The following is a 10,382-nucleotide window of genomic DNA, read 5'->3' on the forward strand; positions in this document are numbered from 1 at the left end:
AAAAATAAAAAATATATATTTTATGTTCATAGATATAAAGACTCAAAGTTGTTAATGTCCATTCTCTCCAAAATGGTCTATAGATTCAGCACAATCTTAATCATAATCTCAGTAAGCATTTTGTTGAAATTAAGAATTTATTGTAAATTTTACATGGAAATGCAAAACTTCTAACCACCTTGAACACCATAGAGAACCATACTAAATAAAGAACAAATTTGGAAGTCTTTCTTTTTTTTAAGATTTTTTTTTTTTCCTTTTTCTCTCCAAAGCACCCCAGTACATAGTTGTATATTCTTCGTTGTGGGTCCTTCTAGTTGTAGTATGCCGGATGCTGCCTCAGCGTGGTTTCATGAGCAGTGCCACGTCCGCACCCAGGATTCGAACCAACGAAACACTGGGCAGCCTGCAGCGGAGCGTGCGCACTTAACCTCTCGGGCACGGGGCCAGCCCCCGGGAAGTCTTTTAATATCTAATTGCAAGGCTGGAATGACAGAATTCAGTGAAATAGAAAACAGAAAAACAGTAAAGTAACAAGCAATGGCAATCATGATAGCTGTGTATTGGTATAAAGATAGATATATAGATAAATAAAAAGTCCAAAAATTCATCCACACATCTATGGTCGATTTGTTTTCAACAGAGGTGCTAACATAATTCAACAGGTGAAATTATAGTGTTTTCAACAAATGGTGTGGGAACAACTGCATATCTATATGAAATAAATGAATCAGGATTTCCACGTCAGATCGTGCACAAATATTAACTCAACATAATAGATGGGGCCGGCCTGGCGGCGCAGCGGTTAAGTTCCCACGTTCTGCTTCTCAGCTGCCCCGGGTTCGCTGGTTCGCATCCCGGGTGTGGACATGGCACCGCTTGGCAAAAGCCATGCTGTGGTAGGTGCCCCACGTATAAAGTAGAAGAAGATGGGCATGGATGTTAACTCAGGGCCAGTCTTCCTCAGCAAAAAGAGGAGGATTGGCAGTAGTTAGCTCAGGGTTAATCTTCCTCAAAAAAAAAAAAAAAAGAAAAGAAAATAGATCAAAAGACAACACCAATAAGACGAAGAAGCAAGCCTCAGTTTGGGAGAAAACTTTTCAGCATATGTATCTGACAACATACGTATATCCAGAATATCAAGAGAGCTCACACAACTTAATAATAGGAAGAACTACTACCTCTCCCACTTTCCTGAAAATGGGCAAATGACTTGAATGGAAAAACTTTAAGGAAGATATTCAATGGCCTATAAGTACATTAAACAATTTCAAGATCATTAGTTATCAGGGGAATTCAGATTAAAAGCACAATGAGGCCCCATTTCACACTCAGTAGAACGGCTGAAATTAAAAAGCTAGTCAATAGCCAGTATTGACCAGGCTAAAGAGAAACTAGAACTCTCAGACATTGCTGGTGGGAGTGTAAAATAGCACAAATACTTAAGAAAACATTTTGACAATTTCTTATAAAGTTAAATATATACTTATCATATGACCTAAAAATCCCACTTCTAGCTATTTATTCTGAATAAATGAAAAAAAAATAACAAAAAGACTTGTGCATAAATATTCATAGCAGCTTTCTTCATAATAGCTAAAACCTACTAACAGCTCAAATGTCCATCGATTGGTAAATGGATAAGCAAAATATTGCATATTCATATAATGGAATATTACTCAGCAATAAAAATGAGTGATACATTGATACACATAATTATCTGAGCAAAAGATCCAGACAGAAAAAGTGCCCACCTATGATTCAATTTCTGTCGAGTTCTAGAAGAGGCACAACTAATCTACAGTTACAGAAATAAGAGTAGTGGTGGCCTGGGTAGTGGCCTGGAGTGGGTTGACTGCAAAGGGAGAGGATGGAATTTTTGATAGAAATGTTTTATATTGTGATAGGGACATGATGACACAGGCTGTAGGGTACATACGTTTGGCAAAGTTCAATGAAGTCTACACTTAAATTCAGTATATTTAATTATATATACATTACTCAATAAAGTTGATAGAAAAAATTGAAGCTATGGAAAACAAGGCCATCTTTAATTATATATTTAATTGTATGTACATTATTTTACAAAAAAGTTGATAAAATCATAGAAGTTATGAAAGCCAAAGCCATGTGTGAACCTGAAATATCTGAGTCTTCCTCTGTCATCAAGGTAAACAAGACTGGTCCTGAAATCTATTCAGAGAATGGAGGCTCTTTGCTGTTGTCCTTAGTGCTACCACTGCTGAAAATAATTCATTAATGTCTTCGTTCAAATAGTTCATGGATTATCTATTTCATACGCAGTGCTGTGCTGGGTGTTGAGTTTAGTCCTCAAAGAGTTCACATGCCAGTTGGGAAGACATACGTAGACAGATAAATTTCCATATAAAAAGTTACAAGAGTTAAAGCAACAGTATGGCCAAAGTGCTGGGGGAGCTATGGGAGCAAAGCAACTAACTCTACTTGGGGAAGACAGAAAAAGCTTCCCAAAGCCACACACACTGGGATCTTGAAGATGAGTGGGAGTTTTCTAAGTAAAGAAGGAATGAAAGAGGTTCAGGGTCTGTTAGGGAGTAAAGTGTATGCAAGATATTTGGCCGTAGAAAATCATGAGGTGTTTCAGAAACAGAAAGATTCCAGGTGGCAAGGGCATAGGATGTATAGGAAGTGTTGCGAAACACACAAGGAGAAGGAAGGTGAAGCCAGATACGAAGGACCTTTAAACAAATCAAAAACATAAATACACCTCATACTTTTACTGTGAAATAGGCACTGTTAACGAATTAACCTTCCATTTTTTACCTGATTATTGCATATCTCAGCTTCCCTGATTCCACTTCTACATCGTAGCCACACTGTGTGAAATCATCCCCAGGAAACTATTTTATTTTTAGATATAAAGATAAAATAATATAAGATCACAAGTTATTTTAAGATATTTAGAAAAGATAAATATATAAACTCAAACTACTACCGTGGATCTCTTTCTTCTTTATTTCATTATAGGGTCGAGGAAAGCTATGTACAAGCATAACAATAGGTGATGTATATTATCATTAGTATCATTATACTAGTCTGTACTTTTGTACTCCTAGTATCTTCTTGTCAAGAAGCTCTAATGCCTTTACAAATGACTAAATACAATGTCCTCCAATTTTTTGTACATATAATTGAGATAACATGAAGCAGCGGAACAGAGTTGAACTAGACAGGAAGGCTTTGGAATAATTCAGAAGAGACCACACAAACTGAACAGAAGTTATTTGAGTCTGTTCTAACCTTTGGATCATATCCCTCCCAGAGGAGATAAAGAAATCCATCCAGTGCACACTGAAAATACTGATCACACTCTCCAATCACTGCTGTGTTAGGAATTATTTCCTCTGCACAGTACACACAGCCAGAGCGTTCAAGTCAGACACAGTGAGCGGAGGCCAGACTTTTCAACACTATTAAAAGTACTTTTTGGAATATTACAAATGCTAAAAGACTCTAATATTTTGCTTTTACCAGTTATTGCATTCAACGTTTAATCTAGAACAGTTGCCTGCTTTCTTTTCATGCCTTTATATTCCATGTAAAACCTCACAATAAACTGCTGGGTGATTTAAAATACTGTTTAAATAAAAGCGTTTTAAAAGATCTTATGAGGAGCTGAATTGTGTATTTGAGGGAAAGTTTCCCCACCTGAAGCCAAAGACATCTATTTAACTGCTGTGGTCTCCAGGCCGTGCATATTGACTGATTTACTGTCACAGATAACCAGCTCTCGGCCAGAAGCCATTTCAGTTTAAGGGCCTGTGGTTTGGCAGGCAGCATTGCTTGCAATAATGTAATAAAACAGAAAGAAATCCATACCTGGTTGTGAAAGAAAAGAATCTATCTCTTTTGCCAGAGGCAGGTGAAATGGGTCTGTGTGATTTAGTGATGGGTCAGAGCAGAGCCATATAAAATAATCCACCATGACTGGTATTTCTGAAATGACCAGCATGCTTCAGAGTTCTGAACTTCTGTGCACTCCTGGAAGGGGTGTGGGCAATGGTTACTAGTTTTATTTGTCTTCTCAGGCCATTGGTTTATGATGGTGCTATTTCCACGTATGGTGGTTCTGGTCAAGGTTCTTTTGGTTGCAATGATCAGACTGCCATGTGAACTCACTCAAATCACGTAAAATCAGAGGCCAGGAAAAGAAGTAGAAGTAGGCTCAGATAAGACGAAACTGAGGCAGAGAGGCTGTTCCCTGTCTCTAAGGGCTTCCTGACTTGCTCCTTGCTGCTCCTCCCAGCATATTGGCTCCATTCTTCTCTTTCAGCATGTTCCTCTGCTTGCACATAACCCCAGATCACTTCCATCTCCCACTTTGTCCTCTTCTGTGTCACAGCCTTTATGCTACAAGTCCATTGCTAACTAATGGAGTCTCTTAATGTCTTATTTCCAAATTCCCGGGAAAAGAATTGGATTGGACCAGCTCATCTATGTTTTGATCAAGGTCTCTGCACCAGGTGATATCGTGGATCTCTTACCAGGCGATGAATTGGCACCTGAAGGGTGGTTTGAATAGGGATCCTCGTCACGTGATCTACTGCTCATTTAGCTTGGACCGTGGACAATAAAGGCAGTAGGAGGCATATCTGATATAACAATGGCTTCTAACTTTATTAAAGCTAGATATGTCTACTTTTATTAAAAACTGTTGAGTGCCTATAATATGCCACTATACTAAGTACTTTGCTAAATTCTCGATAGGCAACTGAAAAGATGGAGAATCTCTGTTCTTCCCTCATCTGCCCTGCCATGTCATCCTCTAACATCCCTTAGGCCCCTTCAAGCAAGTTGATTCAATATGTCCTTTATTTGGGCTTTATAGTATCACCTCTGAGTCTTCTTGATGTTCTGTATCCTAAAGATCCTAAAACGATGTAAAGCCTACTTCTTCCACAAAGTCTTTTCACTTCTCCCTATGTCAAAACCATTCCCAATTTCCCAGCAGTCCCTCATTTGACCTTTCTGGTGTTTATCACATTAATATGGCTTTCCTTTAGTGGTTAACTTCTTTCATTCTCTCAGCTCAGGGCATAGCCAGGAACTGATTAGAAGACTTTTGTTGAAAGAGTTCAGGCCAAACCATCCCATATATATGCATATTTACTTAAATTAATTTTTGTAACCTAGACTTGAAGAAGGAGCCCTTAATATTTACAAATTTGCTTTTACACTGTAGAGGATGTGAAAGGCATTCTGTGTCATGAAAGAAACTGGCTAAATAAATGTGATTATCTTGTGATTCACCGAGCTGGTGAAAATCCAGGTACACTATTGTTTCTTCCTGTAGGTACTTTAACAAACCAAGTGAATAGCCCACTGGAGAAAAGTTGTCACTTTCACTGATTCATCAACACTTTTCCCAGCAATCACAGTACCTGTGCCATCTGCGTTTAGCACTTTACAAAAAAAAAAAAAAAGGCTCTTCGCGACCGCCATACAAATCAGGGGCACTAACAAGGTCACACAGAAGGGAATTTCAGGACTCTGAGAAGATGTTCTCCTGCATGGCAGTAAGCAGTAACAGCATCCTACACAAGTTCTCCTGCATCCCGGGCTGCTCGGCCCCAGCCTGGAGCTGCTTCAAGTCCATTGGGAAATGTGTATTATGCCTGGGTTAATTTGCTGATTAATCTCTAGTCAGTGGTTTGTGCTTTCCCCAGATGGCCAATTAAAATTTACAACTGGCAGAACAGTGTCCTGTTGGCAGGCTGCTGAGGGGCTAAAGCTAGAGGCAGTGACAGAAGGCATGGGCCCATTTTTGCCTTCTTTTCCCCTCCCCTTTCCTTTATTTCTCTCTCTTGCTCTTTTTAAAGCTGCTGGATTTATTCAGAGGAAAGTGTAAACCGGGCTTATGCGGTAAGTGTGAGATGTGTGGTGTAGTTTACAACTCTGCTGCTATTTACTCTCCAACACTCCCAGGGCTGCTCCAGTATTCCAGGCATCAACGATTTTACCCACAGCAAATATAGCTGACAAAATCAGCCAGGGGGCACAACTGATTTAACAGCTTCTGAAATGTAATAGCCTTTTTTTTTTTCCCCTGATTTGCAGTCCCCATGGATTGATGGTCTAATATCATTCACTTCCTCACAAATATATAAAACATTTACAGTTGTTTGCGTAAATCAAAGGCAAAGTGCTATGTGTGAAGCCGATAATAAGTAATGCTGTGATATATATAAAAGATAACATACTTTTACAGCAATAGCCCCCAAAATTAACTGTTACTTTTTATTTAGCATTCTATACATACTGCATTGCATACACGTCTGAATAAAACATACAGCAAGGAATTTAATTAAAGAAGTGAAATTTGATATAATTCTTTATTTTATAGTGAAATATTTACCATGTGCTTCAAATATGCATGAGTCATCTGGATTGGAAATTCTGAAGGAAATTGTTAATCAAGGACCATTGATCTTTAAATAAGCCAAATGTAGTAATGATGTATTGTATTATGACAGTTTGTTATTTTCACTAAGTTTTGATAACAGTTGCCAATCATATAAAATAAATAAGTAAAATAAATATATTCTTTGAGGTGGAGAAATTGTTTGTAAGGTGAATACTGCATTATTGATGGTAAAAATAATTTCGAGGACAGAAGACAGGAGGCATTGTGTAAAATTACCTTGGTGTAAAATACATAGAACTTTAGCTTCCATTTTTATGAATAGAATATGTCATAGACCTTACACACTGGACAGCATGAGTCTCTACTAGACTCTAAGATGGGAGCTCAAGTTCATGGATGGCACTCTGGGACTTATTTTCACTATAATATATACCACAGCAAATACGTAATTGTTAAATTTATTTTTATAAAATAAAATTTGAAAATGATTGGAGACCCAGTAAGTTCCTATGGACAGTGACTGTATTTGTTGAGCTTTGTCCTCAGCACCAAGAACACTATCTGGCAAAGAACACCAAGAACAAAGGTATGACTATAAACTAATTTCCCCAACAAATGAGAAAAATTCAATTTATTCCCTGCAAGGCTTTCCACATCAACCTCCATTCAAACAAAAGATCTTGGAATATTTTTCAGAAAAGGGTTTCCCATATGTTCTGGCCTTGAATTGTTCTCGTCCAAGAGATCATAGGACCCCTCGTGGCAGGCATCATGCATCCTTCATCTTTTTTTTTTTATCACCACAGAGCCAGCACCAGTGTATTTGCTCAACAAATGTATGCTGAATTGAATTCAAGGTGCTTCTTGAGTTACTGCTGTACTTTGTAGAAATAACTCAATTCCATCCATAAACTTTCCACATTACAAAGCAGACCTAGACTATGCAGGATTTCTGTGAGTGTGAGTGTAGGCCACTCACACTCGTAATCGTAAATGGGATATCTACAGACAAGACATAATTGCAAAAGGAATATTTCTTAGTTTTATACTAAGTTTTTTATCTAATATGGACTACAAGTTTTCTTTGGGGTAAATATTTTACCCATAAAACAAAGCACTTTTATGTAATAAATGTGTTGCTCTGAGGTATTTGGCAATACTTGTATTCCTTCTCAGCTGATTGGGGAGTTCGTGTCTACCTAGTAGCTGACATCCTTTGCATGAGCAAAGGTACAAAGATGGAAAAATATTAATTTAGTTCAGGGAGAAGAAATTGACAGAATGGATGATAAGGATGTGTGGGTGTGTAGATATGGGTACAAAATGAGGCTGAAAAGGTCAGTTGGTAAATCTGGGGTGTAGAAATTTGAAGCAAGTTTTTAATCAATGCAGAATCTTTAAATTTGCTGGGCAGGGAAGCAATCCTAGTGGTATCTGGATTTAATGATGAATAAGAAGTGGAAGTCTGGAGTAGGGAGGGAAGTCAGGACTGTTACAATGACGTAAATAAGAGGGATGAGGGCCTGAACTACGATGAGGGTAGGAATGAAGAAGAGGACGAACGACAGAGCTATTTCTGATGCAGAATTGATAGAATAGGATGGCAACCAGGATATTGAAAATGAGGGAGAGGGTAAAGTCAGAGATGGTCTCAAGTTTCCAGGCTGGGAACCAGAATGGGTAGCAACGTCCTTACAGGGAAAGAGAAGACAATGGAAAGATTATGTTTATAGAGGAAGAGAGTCCACTGAATTTTGGATTTGTTGAGTGTGAAGGATTGACGAGGTATCATTTTTACTCTAACAGATTGTTGGAAATACAGGCCTGCAGTTGGAAATTAATTAAAGACCAGAGGTGGAACCTGAGGAATGTGTTAATTGAAGTCATAGAAATGGATAAGATTGTCAATGGTCAGCTGACAGCCCACATTGGCGTTACCATGATGATTAAAATATTGAATTACTTCTATATTGTGTGTTAAATATAGCTGTACCAAGTTCTTCCATGTGCCCTCTGCCCTAGGTGTCCTGATCGTTTTGCAGAGATCTTTAAATCACCGCTGCATAATGGCAAGAAAAAAGTTAACATCTGTTCAGCATGAGGATTCCAGGACCCCGCTACAGTGCTATGGCTCTACCTGTTGTCATTGGTTGGTGCCTTTGCTGTTACTTTGCACTGTTAGGTAATTTTATTGTCACCTCTACCCATTGAAGGTCTATATAGCAAGAAAAGAAGCAAGCTAAGGAGTGTGCTAGATGAGATGACAGGTAGGAGGACGTGCTCATAAGGGACATTAAGGTCCCTCTTCTTTGTACCTTTCATATACTTTAAGCTAGTTGCTATGGTGGAACATATGGTGAGATAAATTCAAAATACAGTGTATAATAAGGTCCTAAATGTGTGGTGGTACAGACAATTAAATGGTATACAGAAAGATACTCAATATTAACTTTTAGTTCTGTTTTGTCATTTTAAAGGGCACATAGTTTAGCAATATGCATTTATGTTAGAGAAAAGAGTTGTAAATTACAACTTAGTGGCATTGGACGCAAACTTACAAAGTTTTATTCTACATAATCCTGCAGAACTGAATTTATGCAGTCTTTTGAATGAGGGAAATTGAATTTCACTGGAATTATTATATCCATTGCTACATTCAATGTTTGTCTACATTTTCTTTTTATAGATTGTACCTACATTTGAGAAAATTTAAAGAGCCATGATCTAGCAAAATGCAAAACAAGGAGTCCATACCAGAAACTACAGCTTTTAACTACTGGATCATGAATGTATTACCTACAAGCTTCAAATATCCTCGCGAATGTTTTTGTGCAATCTGTAAATTCTCGGATCTCAGGCACTTCTCTGATTTTTCTTTTTGTCAGGTAGAGTGGAAAGTAACAGATTATTCTAAGGCAAGATGGTTTGAGTTTTCCAGTTGAAAGGTCATGTAGCAAAATCAGTGTGTTAGCTGTAATCTTATCATGGCTTTCTCAGCATGAGAGAAATTTAAGTATTCATGATATTGTAATTACACATACTGATCCCATGTTTCAGTAATGACCTTGGAAGAGAGTAAGAAAAGTGTGCTTTCTCTTCATCAAAAGAAAAAAATTTCTTCTTCTAATTATTTGCTATTGAATTTATGTTATATAATTTTAATAAATATTTTAATTTGATCTGACAATTAACTGGTCCTACAAATGCCATTTTTTCCTTTCATAATCTACTTTCAGAGAGAACAATTTTGAAGGCAGATTCCTAAGTTAGTAACCAGTGAATTACATAAACCCTTAAGTAAATAATGAAAATGTAAATATTAGATCTATGGCCCAATAAGAGGTGGGTCAGATGTTAGATATTATAGGATGTGCTCAGCTCGTTATTATTGTTTTCACTCTTTTAATTGTACATGCCTATTAATTGTACACTTAAGTAATGAAGAGTGGGGTGAGCCCGTAGCCACTTTTTGCATAAATTTATCTACGATTATTTAATTGAAGGTCAAATCAAAGCAACCCTTGTCCATATTACAGTGATCCACAACACCTTCCAGTAAAGAAGATGCAATCCTTTTCAAAACTGCCAGGTCAGTAGCAAACGACATATACCTACCCCTCAGGGTTTCTGGTAATTATGACAATTTAGTTTCCTACCCAGAACTGGCGCAGATCTAATGAGACATTTGAAGTGTTTGATGAGATTTTTAGATGGAAATGTTTTTATTTTATATATTTTAGATAAATATTATATATACCTATATATTTTTAGATATGTGTGTGTAAATTTATATTTTATATTTTTATTTTACCTTAATGCGAAAATCAAAATGATACAGTAAATCCTTGGGCCAAACACAAGTGAAAATAAAGCCTTCCATTGTGCTTCATTTTCTTAGTCTAAGACATGTGAAAACAAAATATAGAAACACAGAGAATATATTTACTAGTAGGAGCATCAATCATTATTCAGAAATTTA

General features: G+C 37.2%; 1 long non-coding RNA gene across 1 annotated transcript in view; it reads left to right on the top strand.

Annotated features, from left to right (window-relative positions):
• The window catches only part of LOC139045192 (uncharacterized), a 142,101-nt gene extending 132,513 nt beyond the window's left edge, over positions 1-9,588 (top strand). Inside the window, exons 3-4 of the long non-coding RNA XR_011503087.1 lie at positions 8,426-8,552; positions 9,090-9,588. This is a non-coding gene — a long non-coding RNA (uncharacterized lncRNA). The remainder of the gene's footprint in view (positions 1-8,425; positions 8,553-9,089) is intronic.
• The last annotated feature ends 794 nt before the right edge of the window (positions 9,589-10,382 follow it).

The sequence above is a fragment of the Equus asinus genome, chromosome 4 (genome assembly GCF_041296235.1).
Source record: "Equus asinus isolate D_3611 breed Donkey chromosome 4, EquAss-T2T_v2, whole genome shotgun sequence".
Taxonomy (NCBI): Eukaryota; Metazoa; Chordata; class Mammalia; order Perissodactyla; family Equidae; genus Equus; species Equus asinus.